The 22118-nt window shown below is 37.1% G+C and overlaps 1 long non-coding RNA gene and 1 pseudogene across 1 annotated transcript in view; both read right to left on the bottom strand.

Moving 5' to 3' along the window:
- Positions 1 to 6210: 6210 nt before the first annotated feature.
- Positions 6211 to 22118, bottom strand: part of LOC116153448 (uncharacterized) — a 571285-nt gene continuing 555377 nt past the window's right edge. The window contains exons 6-7 of the long non-coding RNA XR_004137183.2: positions 6524 to 6653; positions 6211 to 6324 (exon numbers count right to left, since the gene is read on the bottom strand). This is a non-coding gene — a long non-coding RNA (uncharacterized LOC116153448). The remainder of the gene's footprint in view (positions 6325 to 6523; positions 6654 to 22118) is intronic.
- LOC105105044 (elongation factor 1-alpha 1-like) lies at positions 8906 to 10305 on the bottom strand (annotated as a pseudogene).

Raw genomic sequence — 22118 nt, 5'->3', positions numbered from 1 at the left:
TCAAATATATAATTTGTAAATATTTTCCCCAATTCTGTAGGTTATATTTTCACTTTCTCTATAATGTCCTTCAAAGTTTTACATTTTGATGAAGTCTAATTTATCCATTTGTTTTGTCACTAGTACATTTGGTATCATATCTAAGAAACCATTGCATGATGTAAGGTAATAAAGATTCACTCTGTTGTCTTTTGAGAGTTTTATAGTTTTAGATTTTATATTTAGACCTGTAATTTCACTTAATTTCTGTATATGGTATGAAGTAGGGGTCCAACTTCATTCTTTTACATGTTGACATCTAGTTTTCCTAGTATCATTTGTTAAGCAGATTATTCTTTTCCTTTGGAATGAATGAATTTTAGGAAAAAAATGAATTTTTTTATTTCCTCTCACCCAAAGACTACTTGACTCATTAACCAGCTCAAAGCAAAGGACAGATTTGTAGAGAAATGTTTTTCTTTTCTTTTCTTTTCTTTTTAACCACTATAGGCAAAAAGACCATTGTTGCTGGATTTTTTGATCTAAATATAGTCTAAATTTTGGATGGAAACTGATTGCAGTTACATTTTGGGCCAAGAATTCACTTTTGGACCCTACAAAATGACATTTTGGCTCTATATGGAGCCAAAGGAAATTGTTCATTAACATTTGCAAGCTGTTTCTTTGTATTCTTGGTCTGATGAAAACGTGGGAGCCAGAAAATGTGAATTGAATTTCCACTTCTGTCATTGACTCCATGTGTGACCTTGGACAGACAGAACTCTTAATTCCCAGGAACCTACTTTCTCCATCTGTAAAATGGGAATAACAATAGCAGATATTTGCTTCATTGTTTTGTTTCTCATATATAATTTTTAAAGTCTCTTTCACTTATGAGAAGGATACAGTTAAATGGCTCATATGAATAAAAATTGGAAAATAAAAGTTTCATATAAATGCAAGTTTCAGTGGCATGAGTCACTTTAAGGAACATAGACACTTCTGAAAATCTGGTATAAAGTATAACACTTACATTCTTTTCTACTTTCAAAATGACGATGTATCCACATTAAGAACTGTTGACTTTAGCATATAATGGCAATCTTTAAATTATGTTTTTAATAACATGATTTTTTCATAAAGCAGACGTGTCTTTTTTCCCCCAAGTTTCAGTACAATCAGTTTTCTAGTAATTTCTAGGTTACAATAGACTTTTGTTATATGTGGTTTTGTGTTTCAGAGTTTAGCATAATACTCAAGCCTATGTAAAAACAAGCTAGTTATTATATAGTTCTATAGTATAAAACACATTCAGAGGTGGTTTAAAAAACTCTGAATACTTTGTAATACAAAAAAAAATTCATTTCATGTTTTCTTTAAATAGCCCATCATTTCAACTACTTAAAAAAATTCAAGTTTGCACAAATTTAAGGAACACATCTGTCACAAGAACAGGCACATTCTGCTCTCCCATCACAAAAATGAAAACAGATTTCAGATTGCTGCTGGGTCCTTGGGAACAAGAGGGTCTCTTTAGATGCAGCATGTGGCTTTATTTCTCCCAGGTAAACTTTCATTATAAAAATGTCCAGCATATAAAAGAAAAGCTCTTGGCTATTTCCTAGATCATACTGTGGCATTCACCTATTGAATCCAAAGAGGTCTGTTCAGCTTCACTTTCTCTTTGTGATATTCAGGGACTGAGCACATGATCAAGTTCTGTCGTTCCTCACAGGACTTAAGTTGTGTACTAGGTAAATGTTTAGGTTAACCTTGGTTTTGCTGAAATAATGGCTATTTCAAGGGACTTCATTCCTCTCACTAAGTGGCTCACAGAATAGATGCAAGTCAAGTGGAGGCTAAGTTGCCCATTCAGTAGTTGTTATTAAATACAAAAACAGATTCATGGGTGCTCTTCCTGGTTATTTTAATTTTTCTGGTTAGGGAGGTGACCTGGGAATTTGGAGTGAAAAGGAGAACTAACAAAACCTTCCGGGTGAGGCTAATGTCTAGCCATGCATGAAAATTACTGTCTTACAGTTTCTTAAAGCCCTCCGTGAATTCAGGGTAAATGTTACTTATGTGAGTGAGTGTCACCCTGCAGTTCCAGCATCAGCATTTTGAATCCCCAGTCCAGACTTTATGTGGGCCTGTTTCCTACTCACGATGTTTGCATGCAGTTGGTACTCAGCCTTTTGTCTTTCATATGTGCTATAAACACCATGTTTATTTATTTCCCCTATGAATGCCCTGACCTGGAATAACGTGAGGGTTAGGCCTGCATCCTCGTGCTTAGACCATTTATTAATTTATCCTTTCAAAATGTACACATACGTTTTGAATGTATAATATGTGCTTGGTAGGTATATTTTATAACAGACATTTGAACACAAAGGAGGGGGTACCGCCAACCACAGCAAGACTCTGAGTAAGAAAGCATCAAATGGAGACATTAAAGACGGTGAGGTGAAAAGGGCAAAAAGAAAACAGAACAAAACAAAAAATGCAGGGATATAAAAAAGGTGAAGTTTTATTGACCTTTCCCTTAACCTGTCACACTTTTACACCACTTTAGTTTGTGCAAAGTTAGTAGTTAGTATTGTGTTTCTTATAATTTTTTTAAAAAAATTAATGACTGTAACCCTGATTACTGGGGATTGCCTCAAATTCCTAATTCAAAGCTCTTAGAAAATACTAATATCAAGCAGAGATTTGAAAGGCAACCCTTGAAAACCCTACCAGATTGAATAGCTCTGACTCTGTTACGCTCTGCTGCATCCTGTATATAATAATAATATAGGACATTAACTGAAGATTATTTTCAATCTGGACCATCCTTTTATGTGTTCAAAATGGATGCTCGCATAATAATCTTATTCCATAATGTTGTTTCTGCTGTAATAGGCCACTCTTCCTATTAACTGTGTCACGGACTGTAATGGCAAGGCAGTGATGGAGATCCACGTGAAACGTGAATTGGCTGACCTCTGAGTTGGAACTGGATTCTTGTTAGGTGAAATTAGCTAATACATCGACAAAGCTCCCCACAACCCGGACATCTTGGCAGCTTTTTCAACAACAGCCTCAGGGCTCAGGGTGCGCTGGTCAGCAGGTCCAGGAGCCATACCCTTGCTGAACTGAATGGCACTCCCATTACCCCATGGATAATGAGTTGAAATGTGCTTATGATAGCAATTTATTAAAAATTTAAAAAGCCACACATTAGAAAACTAAAATAATAATCAAAGGATAAAAAGAAGAAAGCTGCATAAAAAGTGCCAAATTTTCAAGGGACCAATTCTTAGAGGACAGAGATATCAGGATTCAAATTCAATGAGTAATTTTCTTAGGCCACACGGCACCAAATATATCATCTGACACAGATTTTCCTTTGATTTCCACTTAGGTTTAATGGTTGAATAATCATGGCTCATAAGTTTATCTTTAATAACAGTCACAGCAGACAGTTTATTAGCAGATTCTGCAGGCTGCAGGGTTGTCATTTGCTGTTATAGTGATTGTCTGTTTTAAATATCACAGCTGTTGGTGTTTTTATTTATTTATTCATGACTCGATTCCTGCCTCTCCCACATCTCTGATGCTCAAAGGCAGGCTATTTTCCTTTTCTCTTTGAATTGTGAAAGGCTGCTGTGACAGCCCCTCGCCCAGGCCATGCAGTGTCACACAGGGCCCTATGGTGCTGAACAAAAAGCCACGTCTTCCTGAATCTGGCAGCGCTCTTTATGAGAGCCCAGCCTTCTTGTGGGGGGCTTTCTCTGTCAGTGAGTAGCGGGCATGAATGGAATCCTATCAGGGGCTCTGGGCCAGTGAAGACCCTTCTTCATGTGTTTCTTGGCCAGGAGAGTAGAACCACTGGGAGAGATGCAAATGCCCAGGCCTCCACTTTCCTTTGCAAAATGAGATACCACTGTGAATAGACATAGGAAGCACTGTAAGCTGCAGTTTCTAAATTCCACTGAAGAGAAAGCTTGGTCATAACACATAGCATCTTTCATTCAGTTGTGAGGGGACAGGCTTGTATTGAACAGATGACATTATTTCATTTGTCTTCAGAAAAGCCCTGTGAGGCAAAGTGCAGACAGAGTGATACAATTTTGTGAAGAGAAAGATTGGAGCCTCACATTCTCAGCATGACCTGGAATCAGGCACGGAATTAGAGGAGCTGCTGCTGCTATGCAGCTGATTTGGGAAACCTGAACATGCCCCAAATACCAAAATCGTCCCCCTCTCCCCTGAGGAAATATGCCACGCTCCCTATATCCCCTGGCAATGTCCCCACCTGATGGATAGGAGGTGGGCAAAGTCTGATATTCTACAACTTAATGTGTATCCCCTGGACAGAGAGGGTGCGTGAAATGTATATAACAAACCTCAGTTAATTTCCTATGAGCAGGCTTGGATCCCTGGGCGGCCAGTGAAAGCAGAAAGAAGAAAGACCTAAGAAAGGAAGAACGAGGAAGGAAAGCAGGAGGCACGTCTCACCCATTTATTGATCTTCGGAGGGATATGTTCTGCCCCCAACAAACGCTAGAAAGCATCTACTAGTTTCTTGCCAAGTTCAGCGAAAAGGAGGCTCAGAAGGCCTCTGTGCCCCTTGTTGCTTTGGGAAAGGGGAAGCTGCAATCTGCAAAGAGGCCATCGTCCTCCCCTTCATTGCCAGCAGCAGATCCTCCCCCCCGCCCCGCCACCCGGCCTGGCTTCCCTGTCTTTCAGTAAGTGCTTTTGTAAAGTAACAGTAAAAGCTAACATGCAATAATATTTCAGAAGTTAATGGTGGGTGCTGAGGATTATGGAGCACTTTAATTTTTACTGTTGCTTTGGTAATATCTTTATCAAAATAATGAGCGCCAGAAAGTGGTATCGATTGGTAAGCAGAGCTAGAGCGAGGACTCAGTACCGTGAGCCTTTCTACCTGCCTGGCTCCAGAGGCATTCCCCAGTGTCAGGTTGAAATCAGACAATGATGTTCCCAGGTGAGATGCCCCTCGTAGTACCTGTGAAAAAGCACCTTCAATATGAGCATCATCCTTCCTTGAATTTGTGCGGCTTAGTGGTTCTCGACCCCTAAAAAGCCCTGCGAGTCTGCAAGCTGGGTGCCAATGTTCTAAGGCTGAAGTCCAACAATTAGTCATTCTTGATAAAATAGAAATGTAATAGACATAATTTTAATGTAGCAGATATGGTCTTTGTTTTATTTTAAGTTTCTTTGCCCATAAATGTTTATAAAGTCTTTGGCACTTGATGATGATTACTAAGGAATGTTGGCCAATATTTATTCATTTAAACTATCTGCTGATTCTATGATGAAATCCTGTCATCTCTACTTTGATATATCCAGCATTTAACTAATTTTCATCATGAACACACCTACTACTTTGGTCTGAGCCACCAAAGATGATGGCAGTCGCCTCCTAACAGATCTTTTTGTTTCTCCCTTTGTGACTACAAAATCTATTCCCCACACAGCAGCCAGAGTGAGCCTTTGAAAATGTAGGTCAGACGATATGACTCTTACTCAGAACTCAGCCATGGTTCCCCATTTCACTGCACAGGAAGGCTCCAGTCTTTGCAACGCTCTACACAGTCTTCCATGGCTGGCCATCCTGGCTTTGCCTAACCCCTCCTTAGCTTCTCACTGCTCCAGGCATTTTGGCCCCCCAGCTGCTCTTTGAACATGCCAGGTAAACACGCCCCTTAGAGCCAGTGCCCTATTTTTCTGCCTGGAATGCTCTGTCCCTAGATATCTGCTTGCCTGAAGTCATTATTTCTTTCAAACTTCTGCTCAAATCTCACCTTCTCAATGCAACCACCCGGCTTAATACCTGTTTCCCTTTCCAACTCCCATTTCCTCTTAACCTGTTCTACTTTTCTTGTGATTATGCCTGTTACCTTCCAGCATTTTAACCCGTTGGAATTAGAATGTTAATACCATGAGAACAGAAATCTTGGGCTTTTACTGTATTTCCACCTTCTGGTGAATGCTCCAGAAATACCTGTTCAATAAATGAACGTCTATTATGTGCTAAACCCTGCTACATTCTAAAGACACAAGAATTAACAAGTTATATGTGCTTACTTAGAATTCAGTGGGGAAAACATATAATTAACAAGCAGATACAGGAAAGAGAACAGCACAAAGTAACAAATGAATAATAACAGAAGAAATCAAAGAACTTTGAGCTGAGTTTAATAGCTGTGTGTGTTGCATGTACTTACAGTTGTGGTCTCATTCTTCATTACCCCGTATAGTTTCTGCCATTAAAATGGTTCCTTCAATACAATTCAACACATCAGTATTCACCGTGATCTCCAAGGAGCTCCACACCTGAGGAAATTTAAGAACTGCTATTTGACTGTGTGATGATTTTTAAAGGGCGTTCACATACATTTTTCTGATCTAATCCTCAGGACAACATTCAAAATGCAGGATTTATGTGTTACCTTCTTTAATATGTTCTCCCTGTTTTGACTTTCAAGCTTTAAGCAATGAAGTTTAAGGTAATTAAAAAAATTAAGATGCCTACCGTTTCTATGAGATTCCTCTATGTTGCAATGGGTGCTATAGCTGCTACCCTGTGTTCATTTTTTTGTTGTGCAATTTCAGTCCACCATTGTGGGTCTTTCCCAAAGTAAGATTAAATTCTGCAATAATTGCTGGGAGGAAGAAAAGTACATCTTAATAGAAACTTTTGTTTTCTTGACCCGTGGACTTTGGATCCTCTTCTTTTCCAGTTCCATGGACATTTATCCTGTAGTGAATGTGTAAAGGCATGGTTTAAGTACTTGTAGGAATTACAAAAACAAAAACAGCATCTTTGTTTCAAGAACTTGCAGAGATGGAAGAGTGTCACTGGTGTCAGCAGTGGTCAGAGACGCTGTTCTTGCAAGGTTCCCGTGCGTGTGTGTAATTTTTAGGTCAACTTTCCATTTTAGGATAGGTTTAGATTTACAGAGAAGTTGTGAAGATAGTAGAGGGACTTCTGATACGTAACACGCCTAGTTTTCCCTGTTATTAACACCCTGCTTTATTATGGTACATATTACAGCTAATGAGCCAATATGGATACATTATTTACCTTATTAACTAAAATCCATACTATATTCAAATTTCTTTTTTTTTTTTTTCCCTTTTTACTTAACGTCCTTTCTGTGTTCCAGGATTACACAGAAGATACCACATTGCATTTAGCCATCATGTCTCCTTAGGCTCTTCTTGGTTATGAGTTTCTCAGACTTTACTTTTTCCAATTATTTTAACAGTTTTGAGGAGTACTAGTCAGATATTTTGAATAATGATCCTCAACTGAGGTTTTTATGATACTTTCCTCATGATTAGATTGAGGTTATGGGTTTCTGGGAAGAAGCCCAAAGAGGTAAAGTACCGCTTACATCCTGTAATGGAAGAAGTACCTGTTACCAGCATGACTTATCCCTGCTGGCGTTCATCTTGATCACCTGACTGAGGTAGTTGTTTTTCAGATTCCCTCACTGTAATCCCTCTGATTTTTACGTACCTTGCCCAAATCAGGATTGTGCAGAAATTTCCTTGGACTTTCCGTTTTAGGTCTAGCCTCTTCAAACCCCAAACCAGCTCACTGTTCTCACATTTCCAAGATTTCCTGTGTATCTTTTTGCCAGATACTTGTGTGATGTCATCCATGGAGAAGTACCAATTTTGTGAGTAGAGCGTGCTTTTGTTTTGCTTATTGTTTTAACGAGTGACAGGTTAGCTATGAAATGAAATACCTTAGTTTAAGAGCAATCAGGCTAAGGAATCCAAAAAGAAGACTAATGATTAATTTTATGGAATCACAAAATTCTAAAGTAAAAGTAGCTTAATTCAAATTAGAGATGTAATGCACATGCGTTGTTTTAAAAGTTGGAAAACAGAATTTTAGAAAAAAACAAAACTACCTGTAACTATCAAGAGATACTGCTATCAACTGATTACCTTCAGTCATTTTCCTACATTTCTATATGTGTATATATTTATCTATGTATCTACACATCTTCATTTTCTTTTGATTTTGGGGGAGGATGATCATATAGGTATAGTTTTGCATTTTGCTTTTTACACTGAATTTTTTTTCTTATTAAACTTTTTGATAAGAAAAGACCCACTTTAAAGAGTCTCAAAATTCTGTGACAGATTTTTGGTCAAATTGTTTCCATTAAAAAGTACTGATTTTAAAAACTAACAAGTTAAAATTACCACAGAAAAAGCCAAATGATCTACAAAACATTCTCTTTTTCCTCTGAAGGTTTTACATTGCATTATTATCATTAACCAGATTTTTACTACTAAACTTAAATGGCCAGTTGAGAGAAACAGTTCTGAGACCTTCTTCCAAAACTGATTCAGACTAGGATGGCAGGTATTAGGGCTAATGTTCATTTAACCTACTAAGTTTTTTTTTCTATATGCAATTGAATATTTGTGCTTTTTTTTTTTTTTTAAAATTGAAGTATAGTCAGTTACAATGTGTCAGTTTCTGGTGTACAGTATAATGTCCTAGTCATGCATATATACACATATATTCATTTTCATACTCTTTTTCATTAGAGGTTATTGCAAGATATTGAATATCCCTGTGCTACACAGAAGAAATGTGCTTTTTAATCTATTTTTTTACATAGTGGTTAACATCTGCAAATCTCAAATTCACAAACTTAACCCTTCCTACCCACTTTCCCCTGGTAACCATAAGATTATTTACTATGACTGTGAGTCTGTTTTTGTTTTGTAGATGAGTTCATTAGTAAGCTTTATGACAAATTTCTTTTTTATAGACTTTATTCTGTTAGAGCAGTTTCAGGTTCACAAAAGAACTGAGCAGAAAATACAGAGTTCCCACATAGCCCTCCCTGCCCACACACATATACTCTCCTACCCTCAACATCCCTCATCAGTGTGGCATTTTATACACAGACTTGGTGACCTTACCAGCTTCAGCAGCCTTCTTGTCCACTGATTTGATGACACCCACAGCAACAGTCAGTCTCACACTGAACAGTCAAATGACCCAGAGGAGGGTAGCCTGAGAAGCTCTCAACATGTGGGCTTTCCAAGAACCATATCAACCACGGCAACAAACAGATTTCAAGAATTTGAGGTCGTCTTTCAGCTTCTTACCAGAATAGTGATCAATCTTCTCCCTCAGCTCGGTAAACCTGCAAGCCATGTGAGTTGTGTCACAATCTAGCACAGGTCATAGCCAGCACTGATTTGGCCTGGGAGGTTAAGGGTAATTGCCTGACTAACGAAGGCAGGTGCTTCCATTTGGCGGATCATTTTTGCTATTGCTAACCGCTATGCCACGATGAACATCTCTGACAGACACACTCTTGACACTGCAGCCCACACTGTGTCCAAGAAGAGCTTCCCTCAGAGCTCCGTGGTGCATTTCAACAGATTTTACTTCATCGGTAACACTGACTGCAGCAAAGGTGACCACCATGTGTGTTTGACAACACCAGTCTCCACTCGACCCACAGGGACAGTACCGATGCCACCCATTTTGTAGAGATCCTGGAGGAACAAACCCAAGGGCCTTACAGTTGGAAGAACTGGTGGCAGGATGCGATCAAGAGATTTGAGTAGTCTGGTTCCATTGGCATTTCCATGTCTATGGGTGGCTTCTGACCCCTTGAACCAAGGCGTATTTGTAACTGGCTCCAGCATGTTGTCTCCATTCCAACCAGAAATTGGCAGAAATGCTACTGTGTCTGGGTTGTAGCCAATATTCTTAATGTAGGTGTTGACTTCCTTAACCATTTCCTCATTATCTCTCTGGCTGAGGAGCAGCTCGGTAGAATCCATTTTGTTAACACCAGCAATTAGTTATTTCACAACCAGTAAGCTAGAAGGGCACGCTCACGGGTCTGCGCATTCTTGGAGATACCTGCTTCAAATTCAACAATACTAGCAGCAACAATCAGTACAAGAGGGTCAGAGTAAGATGTGCCTATAATCATGTTTTTGCTAAAGCCTCTGTGTCCTGGGGCATCAATGATAGTCACATAATACTTACTGGTCTCATAGTTTCACACAGAATTATCAATGGTGATACCAAGATCATATTCAGCTTTCAGTTTATCCAAGACCCAGGCATACTTGAAGGAGGCCTCTCCCACCTCAGAGAACTTCCTTCTCAAATTTTTCAGTGGTTCTTTTGTCAATCCCAACACATCTGTAGATCACATGTCCAGCAGGGATGGACTTGCCAGAATCTCTGTGTCCAATGATGTTGATGTTAACATGAGACTTTTCTTCCCCATTTTGGCTTAGATTTAGTGTGGTCTCCATGGCACCTGTGTTCTGGAAGCAAACATGTTATAAAAGCTACACAAAAATTAAATATGTAGGATTCCCCCTATTAATCAAGTTTAAAAATGGCCAACTCCAGTATAAGCATTTAATCATACTCTTAGCGTTGGCAATTTTGGTTAGGGAATTTGTAATTACTTCCTCTGTCATCAGTTCTGTGATGAATATATTTGATGTATCATTTGAATAATCTTTGATTGCATTTTTTATTATTTCCTTATTATAGTATCTATATCAGTCTCATTAGAATTCTTAGAGGTGGGCTGGATTATAAATTTAAAGATTCAAAGATTAATTACCATCTTCTTTTTATTGGCCTAGAAATAAGACCAGTGCTGTAAGGCAAAAAACAAACAAACAAGCAAACAAACAAAAAAAACATCTGGGGTCTTAATAACTGCAATTCAGGAGACATAGATTTGAATAGAAACTCAAATGTACTTCAGGAAGAGCTGAAAAACAAAGAGTTTTAAAAGGAAAAAGGAGAAAGTTTACATAAATTGTTTTGCAAGAATTATGATTTATGTTGACAGACTGAAACCATTCTTGTCTACACATGATTGGTTGTTAAGGATGTTAATATGAGAGAGTTCGATGTGTAGGCATTCTTTCAAGATGTTGTGGCCCAGTTCAAAGTTCCTGTTCCACTCAGGTGGAGACGTGCATAGGCCCAGCTTCCCCAAAGGCTCCATTTTAGTGCTCTGTTGGCATTACAGACTCCATTTTATTCTTTCCTTCACACTTTTTGGAAAACCAAGGTAACTAGGCTGGTGCCTCTGAAGTAATAGAATCTGACATAATGCTCTTCCACCTCTAAGATTCTATGATACTACAGGGATGATCGGCTATTTTTGAAGTTTTTAAAATAGATTATAATATTTTACATACATACGTGTACATAAAAATAAGGACTATATAAAGTATATATGCATACTTTAATGTGGCTAATACAACTTAGACTACAATCCTACAGAAATAAAAATACAGATTTCCTTAGAAATTGAGTAAATTATTGAGTTTGATATTTCCATTTATATGTTCCATATAATTCACTCAGGAAAAAATAAGGAAAAAAACCCAGGACATCGTTTTGGGGAAAGTAAGTAGAACTTGGATATTAGCTAGTGTGACTCTTTCAGTCAATTCTACAGTTGAACAAAGCCTAGATTACAAGGTAACAAGTCAATAACATGCTCACCGCTTCAGATTGAGCTCCCAAAGGCAGGCATTGGAAATATGAAGTGATTCTCCCCATACAGTTCATATGGTTCTAGCCTTAATTGCTATTGTGGTGAGATTCATTTTAATTACCATTACTGATCTAAGAAATAGTTTGGATAGGGTCCAGTGGAAATGAGAGAGAAAAAACAAAACAAAACAAAAACAATTAGTGGGTTGACTAGGAAACATTGAACTCATTGGGGTTATTGAGTTTGAAGCAGGCTGAGAGACTTAATATCAGTTTCTGACTATATAGGCAAGACTATGGTATGATTAACTGTGTGTAGCTGAATTCAGCTTCCACTAAGGAAAAGGCACATTTATATGAGTATGGATTTGCTTTGGCCATTGAGAAGATATAATAGACTAGGAGACAGCTACAATTTGTTACCAACCCTAGGATGCATTGCAGCCAGGAGAAAGAAGGCTCATAGCTTACCAGAAGAGGTCCCATGAAATGAATGGAATTGCAGTACAGAATAGCATGCAGACAGAAAGTGATATCTGCCTCGCAGTCATACAAGTTTCAGTTGGTACCACAAATAATGATGAGGAAACCATCTGTCCATGGAAAGCAAACCTCCCAACACCGAGCCCCACTCCATTCTGTTCAGTCTTTTATGACTGGTTTGGGGGGTACCAAATATGGGCCATTGTCTTCTCTGTTATTCTGTGCTTATTATACATCAGCAGGAATTGACTGGCATCAATTCCCTTAGTTTATGAAGACGGCATCTGTGAACTGCAGCATGACACTTTTAGCTCATGCAACATAAGTGCAAAATTTTTATGTCTGTGAGTCACACTGATTTAGAAAGAAGTTCTACTTTCCTCCAGTTTAACAAGTTACTCTTTTGGAGTATATTAAGTGCTTGTGGGAACTTCTTTTGGTCACTGAATCAATATTTCACTATTTGGAAAATTAATGTGTTACATTATATTATGTAATAAGTTCAAGTTGGTGGGTTACGCAGATCTGAAACTTGAGTTAATGTTATTATTCGTTCTTCCTGAAGAATCTAGAGTGTCATATGGATAAAAGAACAGTGATGAAAATATAGATTTTCTTAATAGTCAGGGGACTGGTTTGGTATTTAGCTCAGGGCGGGCACAGTCCCTTGCATGATCTGTCTTTTCTTGTTGCTCTTTGACTCCAGTCATAATCTCTTCACTCAGACCCTGTTCTCTGATTTTGCTTTTGTTTTTTCCCTCCTTCAAATTTTCACTCAATTCATCTACTGAATTTTTCTTTTGAAACAAGATAGTGTTATACTAAAATCTTGCGCTTCTGAGTCACCTCGGCATGAGTTTGAAAGCAGCTCCATCTTTTTCCTAGTTCAGAATTTTCACCAAGTTTCCCTGAGACTCAGTTTCCTCACCTGTGAAATGAGCATAATGCTATCTATAATGTAGGGGTATTGGGAGGATTAAATGCAGAAATATTTGTAACAATCTACCCCAACTGGTACATATTAAGACTGAAAAATTCTAGAAAAAAATAGCTGTTTTTTAATATGATCACTTTCATCAACTCTAAGATAGTATTGATCACTTAATATTTATTGAGCACTTATTATGTTACAACTTTGTGCACAATAGTGTACCATAGATTGTGCTGGATGAATGAGCACTAAAAATTATAATAATGATAAAATAAAGGGGGGGAAGTTGTATGCTCAGTGGCAGAGTGCATGCCTAGCATGCATGAGGTGCTGGATTCAATCCCCAGTACCTCCACCAAAAAAATAAAATAAATAAGTAAACTAATTACCTCCCCATGGAAAATAAATAAATGAATACAAATAAACATAAAAAATAATGATAAACTATAGATACGGTTCTCTTATATTCATGGAGCTTACAGTAGATTATGATTCACCATTGCTTTAATACTAGCTTTTCAGGGAAAATAAGAAGTGAGACACATTAAACTGTGTGTTAACTTTAAGGCACATCATGAATTCAGAAATATGTAAATGTGAAAAACGCATACCTTATAATAAGTGATACTGCGTAATTATTGTTCCACTCTAAAGGTAAAACTAACTTCTGGATGCCGGTCATCATCTTGAATTTCTCTTGGTTATATTTGTTCTATTCTGCAGCCAAATTATTCCTCTTCATTTGTCCTCAAAGGCTCCACCCAATCCTGTGGCTGTCGGTCAGTGGTATGTTCAGGATTCATTCCTACCTTTATTGCCTATCGTCCTACCGATGCTGTGGACTACACCTGAAAATTCCAGTCTCTCCAAACTGGAGGTGTCACATTCAACAAGAAGCACAGTCAAGCGACCAAGAAGTAATTTAATACAGTTCCAATATCACTTTTTGCTGCTTTTCTTGTAGAACATGAAAGAACATTCAATCCTTCATCGCCAGTGCAGGTGTCTCCACACCCTATTCCTTCCCCCCCCCCCTACATCTTTCAAACTGCTCAGCCTCTCCTAAGCCTCTCTTTCTTTTATCTTTCACATTCTTAATATTCTTAATAATCTTTGACCTCTGTGATTAAAATCAGAAAATCAGAAATGCCAATTAGGCAATGCCAGGGTCTTTCCTAACTGGAGTCAAGAAGGAAGCAGAGGCTGTGGATGTTATTCAAACACTAGTAGGTTCGTTTCTGTCATGCAGTTATACCTTTTGCTACTCTCATCTAAGAATTAGGCACATGAAGCCACAAGGACAAGGAGCGAGGATGGGATCAGCTGAAAAGTGGGGAGAACTGACGGAGCCGGTCCCTGCAGATGCCGGACTCCTCTTCAGCACATCGCTGTACCTTTGGCAAGTGAGTCTTCTCACCCCTCCCATGCGGACTTCAGGGACAATCGTACGCTTGGGCAGGAGCAACAGACAAAACACATGCGGAAGCTGCTTATGAGTTCAACACGACCTAAGTTTCATTGCTGGTTCTCCTGACATTTAAGCCCCATTTCTCCAGTAATACTGTGTTGGTCTGATACCCTGGGATCCACCCCGATTGAATTCTAAGTGCCAATTATTTAAGAATTTTCAGGACATTTAGGGTTAACAGAGTAGTCACATAACAACCATTCAATAATGCAGAAGGCTGGCAAAACACAAGTGAGAGTATAGATATTAGAAATACTCACAATTTATTATGATAATTTGGCCTTGGCATTAACTTTGATATCTTGTAATTTATCACTTGTGCTTATTAATGTTTCTATTACGTGATTTTTAAAATGGAGGATGTCAGCATATTGAATTCACTTTACTAAAATAAGTACTGAATTTTGGAAGAATTTGGCTTCTGGGTCTGGGACAATGTGCTTCAGAGAAAACTGCTTCCGATTTGCCTCATGCACCTTCGATCTTCCATGTAGGTAGGAACACAGCACAATCTAGTAAACCAGGACAGTGATATTATTGGGTTAAATCGTGGCTTAATTATTCAGTTACTTGAGGCTACATAATCATCCAGCCGTATCTTTTGATATGTTCCTTTAGGCTCTCTGGGAGTAACCAAATTTAGAATGATGTGCTGTCATACCACTTCTAAGGAACATTTTGCGTGCCGTCCTTGGTGATTGGTTAGCAATGCCTCAGAGAATATTGTTTGTGTAAATTTCATTAATTATTTTACTTCAAACATGATGAAAGTGTTTTTTAAAAATTGAGATGAGATCTAAAACAAAACCAGACATAATTTGGGATTCAGAGCCATGAAGGATTTGTTTCAGGAGCAAAACTGTTTCCATGGAGTTACAAAGTATATCTGAAGTTTATAATTTAGTTAAAATTATCAAGTATTTGTTAAGTTACTGTGTTTAAAATATGTTACACACTTTCATAGAGACTTTCAGACATTTGGGATCAGAAAAAGTTGGGTTTAAGACAGCCAAGTGTTGAAAATGGAAGTGCTAGTTACTCCACAGCTGCCGCTCCAAGTCTCACTGCATAATTAAGCTAGAGCTGTTACGTGTTCCCTGGAGGATCCAATTCAGCAACGTATGTCTCGCCTCTAGATTTATTTCCTACAGTCCTACGAGCCATGAGGGCCTTGGATAATCACCTGTTTACTTACATGCTGGACATCCAGCCATAGCATTTGTGTTGCATTATTAAGGACAACTGGTATTTCCTCAGAGTTGAGGTTTTCCAAATAAGTAAATATAACTATTTTTTTCTCTCTTCCCATGAACTATGTCTGCAATATAGATAAATTATCACCACGTGCATAGTGACATTGTATAATAACTTCATGGGCAAAAGAGTGGAAACAGTTACAGCCATGGTAAACTGAGATTGATGTTAGAATTCATGTTTCCTCTCATTTATAATTTTTATAAATACAGCAAAAAATTGTATTTTAAAACAACAAATTATAACTGTGAACCAATCTATAATGAATAATGATAGTATTTAAGTCCAAGGCCAGAAAAAATAAAGATACCTAAGTAAAATTGTATACTTCCTTATTAATTGTCAACATTCATAATCACTGCTTAAAATAATTCTAGTTTTACCTCTGAAGTTGGTTAAGATAATTAACCCTCAAAATGTTATTACAACAAAAAGTCATTTTGGGGAGACAGTGCTGACACGTCAGGGCTCCTGCACGTTATTGTTTTACTCTTTTAATCATTTCACTAGGTCAGCTGGTGCTCAGTCCTCTTATCTTCTTGCTCTCAGATTTCCCAACTTGCATCCTCTACTTGGGGAAAAGTATAAAGTGAGAGAAAACTTTAAGAAGGTCTGTTTTCCAAACAGGGTATCTCCAGTTCTGTGTCATTCATCCTGTCCCAGGTCCCCATTCTTAAGAACTAATATTGTTGTGAGTGACATAGTCAAGTGTCCAAATTCAGATCCTTATTATTAATTAGTGTCATATTTCATTTTCCATTTCTAGCCAAAGACTGCAGGAAGGTGCATTTCTTTTTCTTTTTCATTGTGTAGTTTTATCAAATTATTAGATGTGTTTTCCAGCCATATTTCAGGATCTGCTTTAGATTGACCCATTTCTTAAAGATTTCCTTGATAATTCTAGCATGGCACATTCCCTTTTCTGCAATTTCATCATTTTTATTATTTTCATTATGCATTTGGAATCCTGACTATTAGCAGTACTCTGTTTTCTTTTTTATGAATCCTTGACTATGCATTTGGAAGTTGAGTATTAAAAGGTGATTTTCATGTTAAAAAGATGACATGTGGTTTTGTTCCCAGAGTGCTAAATACATTTTAAAATCTCATTACACCTTATGTTTTGGTGATACTTTCCAATCATATGTACCAATACTTTCTCATCTTTTAAAATCATATTGTTTTGGGGTACAACTGAATTTTCATTTCCGTTGACAAACTAATTTTATGTCATCTTGTTAGATACCCGAGATGCCAAGATGTCATAATTCATTCTTGACTTTAACCTAAGTCTAATATAATATACATTGTTACTTTTATTTCAAACATGATACTGTTTGAACTTCAGCCCTTTTAAGCTCTACTTATTCCCTCTTGCCTTTTGAGTAATTTTTGTTTAGCATTTTAGTTCTACGTGTATTTTAACCGCATAAAACAGTATAGTTTTTTTTATAGTCAGTATTCCTTTAAAATGACCCAATAATATTTTTTCTCTTCAGCCTTCTAAAGATTTCAAGTGGGATGAATTTCCATTTGCCTGAAGAACTACCTTTAGATTTTCTTTCAGTGTGGATCTTCTAGCAAAAAAAATTCTCTCAGACTTTCATCTGAAAATGGCTGTATTTTATCTTCATTTTTGAAAGAAATTTTCATTATTCCATATAGAATTTTTTTAAGTTGGCAGTTTTCTTTCAGCAATTAGAAGTATTACTCTGTTGTTCCTGGCTTGTGTTAAGTTTTGCTGAGAATTCAGCTGCCACAGTTACTACTTTAAAGGCTATACATATATATACATATATTATTCCTGTCACTTTTTAGGATTTCCTTTTTGTCCTTGATATTCTGCAGTGGTACTTTAATGTGCCTAGATGTGGTTTCCTTTGAATTGAGTTTTTCCTCATTGAGATTCTTTGGGTTGATGTCTTTTATCAGTTTTGGAAACTATTCAATCACTGTCTCTTCGAATATTGTTCTTGCCTCATTCTCTGATTTCTGCCCTTCTGGAACACCAACCAAAAGTGCCTTTGGGATGTTCCCATTTGTTCCATGTGTTCCCAGGTGTCTATTTCACTTGTCCAATGCTTTCCATTTTACTAATCCTGCTGTCTCAAATCTCTGACAAACCCATCTCATGTGGTTCTTACTGTCATACATATAATTTTTAATTTTTAAGTTCTAGAATATCCATTTGATTATTTTATAAGTGCCAGTTTTATGTTGAAACTCTCAACCTTTTCATCTATTTTGTGTACCTTGTCTCGTTTTTGAATATATGAATCATAGCTATTTTAGAGTCCTTTGTGTTAGCACCAGTATCAAGACCATGTGTGAGTCTGTTTATATTGTTGTTGATGTTGTTTCTCTTCTTTTTCGTATGATATTTTCTTGTCTCTTCGCATTTCTAATTTTTAAAAACTATATGCTCGACGTTGTGTTCTAGAGAGCCTTGGGGAATCCCAGGGATGCTATATTATACCACTGAAGGTTTCCCCTCTCCTGTGTTAAGCAGATGGGATGAGGGGCAGATCATCTGAATTCAACAAGAAATTGAGCTAGGTCAATGCTAGGTTGCAGGCTTAGAAAGTCTTAGGGTAACTCTTGTTCACCCTCACCTCTAGGTATGTCCTTCAAGGGATGTGTATTAAGAGGCTTTCACATATATTTCTTCTCAGTCCTGAGGAGTGTTAAGCATCCAGGTCAGTCCTTCAGAGATTGTCAGCCAAGCTTTTTAGCTTCCTGCCCAGTGAGCCTTCCAATACGGCAAACTGGCTTTAAAGATGGACTTTACAGTGAATTTTTCAGGAAAGCAAGGTACTAAGCAATTGTAGCAGATTTCACTTTCCCTTTTAGAAAATTTGGCCCAGCTAACCAGACTCTCACTCAGCACCGGAACTTAGCAAATATCCTCATGGGCAAACTAGATGCCTTTCAAGATTCTAGTTTGTTATTCAACTCACAGAAACATTCAGAATAATGTCTGACCAAATATCTGAGCACCTTGTGGCCTAGCCAAGTTGACACATACAGTTAACCATTACATTATTATTAAATGTATAATCATATATATTATGATGAATGATGTTTCATAATATATACACATATCTTTTTTAAACTTTTTTTATTGAGTTATAGTCATTTTACAATGTTGTGTCAAATTCCAGTGTAGAGCACAATTTTTTACATGAACATACATATATTCACTGTCATATTTTTTTTTTGCTGTGAGCTACCACAAAATCTTGTATATATTTTCCTGTGCTATACAGTATAATCTTATCTGTTCTGCATATGCCTGTCAGTATCTACAAATTTTGAAATTCCAGTCTGTACCTTCCCACCCCCCACCCACTTGGCAACCACAAGTTTATATTCTATGTCTATGAGTCTGTTTCTGTTTTGTATTTATGTTCTTTTTTTTTTATTTTTTATATTCCACATATGAGCGATCTCATATGGTATTTTTCTTTCTCTTTCTGGCTTACTTCACTTAGAATGATTCTCCAGGAACATCCATGTTGCTGTAAATGGTGTTATGTTGTCATTTTGTATGGCTGAATAGTATTCCATTGTATAAATATACCACATCTTCTTTATCCAGTCATCTGCTGATGGACATTTAGGCTGTTTCCATGTCTTGGCTATTGTAAATAGTGCTGCTATGAACATTGGGGTGCAGGTGTCATTTTGAAGTAGGGTTCCTTCTGGATATATGCCCAGGAGTGGGATTCCTGGGTCATATGGTAAGTCTATTCCTAGTCTTTTGAGGAATCTCCATACTGCTTTCCACAATGGCTGTACCAAACTGCATTCCCACCAGCAGTGCAGGAGGGTTCCCATTTTTCCATAGCCTCTCCAGCATTTGTCATTTGTGGACTTTTGAATGATAGCCATTCTGACTGTTGTGAGGTGATACCTCATCGTAGTTTTGATTTGCATTTCTCTGATAATTAGTGATACTGAGCATTTTTTCATGTGCCTATTGATCATTTGTATTTCTTCCTTGGAGAATTGCTTGTTTAGGTCTTCTGCCCATTCTTGGATTGGGTTGTTAGTTTTTTTGTATACGTGTATCTGTGATATAATTCATTAAACATTATATCATATATTATTATGAGAACTACTTAAATTGACATCCAAGGCCACCCAACATATTATATGTGCTCAATTCATATTTATTAATTATAAAAAAAAAGTCTAATTGAAATATCAACTCTTCTGTGTAGAAATATAGTTAAGCATTCATATTTTGGATATTCTCCCTGGGTTAAAATCCTAACCCTACCACTACTAGCTGTGTATTTGGGTATCTACCGCTTTATCTGTAAAATAAGGAAAATAATAACCACGTCACTAGGTTGTTGTGAAGATTAAATAACAACTAACCAGTGACTGGCGCCTGATAGACACTCAGCAGTCTGCATAAAACATCATTATCATCATCATCATCCTTGTTGTCATTTTAATTATTTTAAAACTTGATCCCTATTTCCCATTCCAATCCATGTGTGCTGCCGCTTAAACTTTCTTGGCCCCTACATGTGCACTTCTCTGACGACTTTCACATAGCCTAAAAGTGTAGTTCTTCAGATGTATAATTCATTGCTGAATATTTAATTTTAGTTTTGTTTTTTTTAATTTTCTTGAACAGGGATTGTGCTGTGTTAATCACCATCACCATCACCCTCATTCTCATCCTCATTCTCATTCTCATCACTCAGCATCATCATCCTTGGCAGTAGTTAATACATAGCAAACACTATTTGTTGAATGGATGAATGCATAAATAAATGAGGAGTAAAATATTATTTTCCATATCTGCTTAGAGAGCAAAATAATAAAACACACGACACAGTATCTTCAGCATCTAAGTTTAGGTTTGTTTTAGTTTTATTCAGATCAATATTACTATATTAATTACCCAGAACTAATAAGAGAAACAAAAGCTTGACTTAATATTTGAACGATATAGTAATGCAAATGAAAGCCAAACGCCTTCATGGCATGTAATAGGAAGGTCAGTGTTGCATTACTTCAAATAAAGAAGAGTGGGAGAGAACTGAATCACCACGAGGCACACAGTAGTTTGGGCGTAACAAACGCAACAGAATCTGTGTCATAGCAGTAATACCATATCTGGGTTTTGAGTGGAGATTCATTTTCAGTAAAACAGTATCATCCAGCACATTAAATTTTGTTAATTTGAATTTTATCGGTTCATTATTCATATTAATTTTACGAAGAATTTTGTTTTTTAATTATATAGGAATTAGCAAGCATAAGAATATTTATTTCAGTTCATAAATTTCACATGTATTAATATTTAAGTAACATAATAATAAAATAATTTGGGACTTGGATTTCATGAGATTTGTTTTCCTTTAAAGGGAGAACATGCCTTTCTCAAATTTGTATAAGCACCATATGACCCAGATACTTACTCAGTAGAACTCCATCTGAGCACAGCTTGTTAGCCTTTAGATTTGGATATACGTGCCCTCAGAAGCATCACAGAAACATACCAAAGCCCAATATATCAGAGTCAATCTGTGATGCAGGCATCAGTCCAGCTGGTACATTCTACTGCTGTGAGTACTTCACTCCATTTTCAGTGGTAATTTATTTGGCATTCAGATGGAGATCTTGTGTGGGAGTAACAAAACAGACTCCGGTCCTGAGCCTCCCAGTTCTCCTCCTAAGGGCCAACATGTGAAGATGCACAGTCTTGGGCCTGAGATGGCTGGTAATTGTCTGTTCCTCTCCCCTCTTCTACATTTGTCTGAGCTCTCTTCAATAAATGATGAATAACTTATTTTTTCCCCTACTCCAACAACTAAGTCTCATAATTAGAATTTGCTACTTCTTTTAATACATTCAATTATCTGCTGATTCAAGCATCTTCAGGTCAAATGCGTTAGAAAATAGCTAATTATGTCCTTTCCCATGGGTAAGAAAATCTTTAAATTTAATTAAAAGACCTTAACTCAACTCTTTCATATTAGGGTCTACTTCCCAGTGGATTTTCTACAGGGTGACTTAAAGAATCAAGCTCAACATTAAAATCAGCAGCAGCTATAACTTGTTATTTCTTCCTCTGTTAAATAAAATTATGTTTGGTTGAAGGATACTTTGATCATTAATTTCACTCTCTCAATTATGCCTCTGCATTCACTCTTAAAAGCAAAGATTACTTGAGAAAGCTTGCTTGCTGGTTTTAAAGTTGTTTACTTTCTGTATCTTGTGTCAGTAAAGCACCTTAAATGCAGACTACCATTTCTCACTCTCAGTATTCTCTTTGACATCCTAATCAACACATAACCAATGATGGTAGAAAAAAATCTTAAAAGAATAGAAAAAAATGTTGAGCACCACATCTGAGCCGTGTAGGGTTCAAATATACAGGATGTTCTGACTTTTATGAGAGAAAGCCACAGGAATATTTTTCTACATCCCTTGTCTAAATTGGAAAA

Source organism: Camelus dromedarius, chromosome 5 (assembly GCF_036321535.1).
Source record: "Camelus dromedarius isolate mCamDro1 chromosome 5, mCamDro1.pat, whole genome shotgun sequence".
In the NCBI taxonomy this organism is placed as follows: Eukaryota; Metazoa; Chordata; class Mammalia; order Artiodactyla; family Camelidae; genus Camelus; species Camelus dromedarius.
The sequence above is the reverse complement of the archived record's forward strand: the minus strand, read 5'-3'. Positions and strand labels throughout refer to the sequence as shown.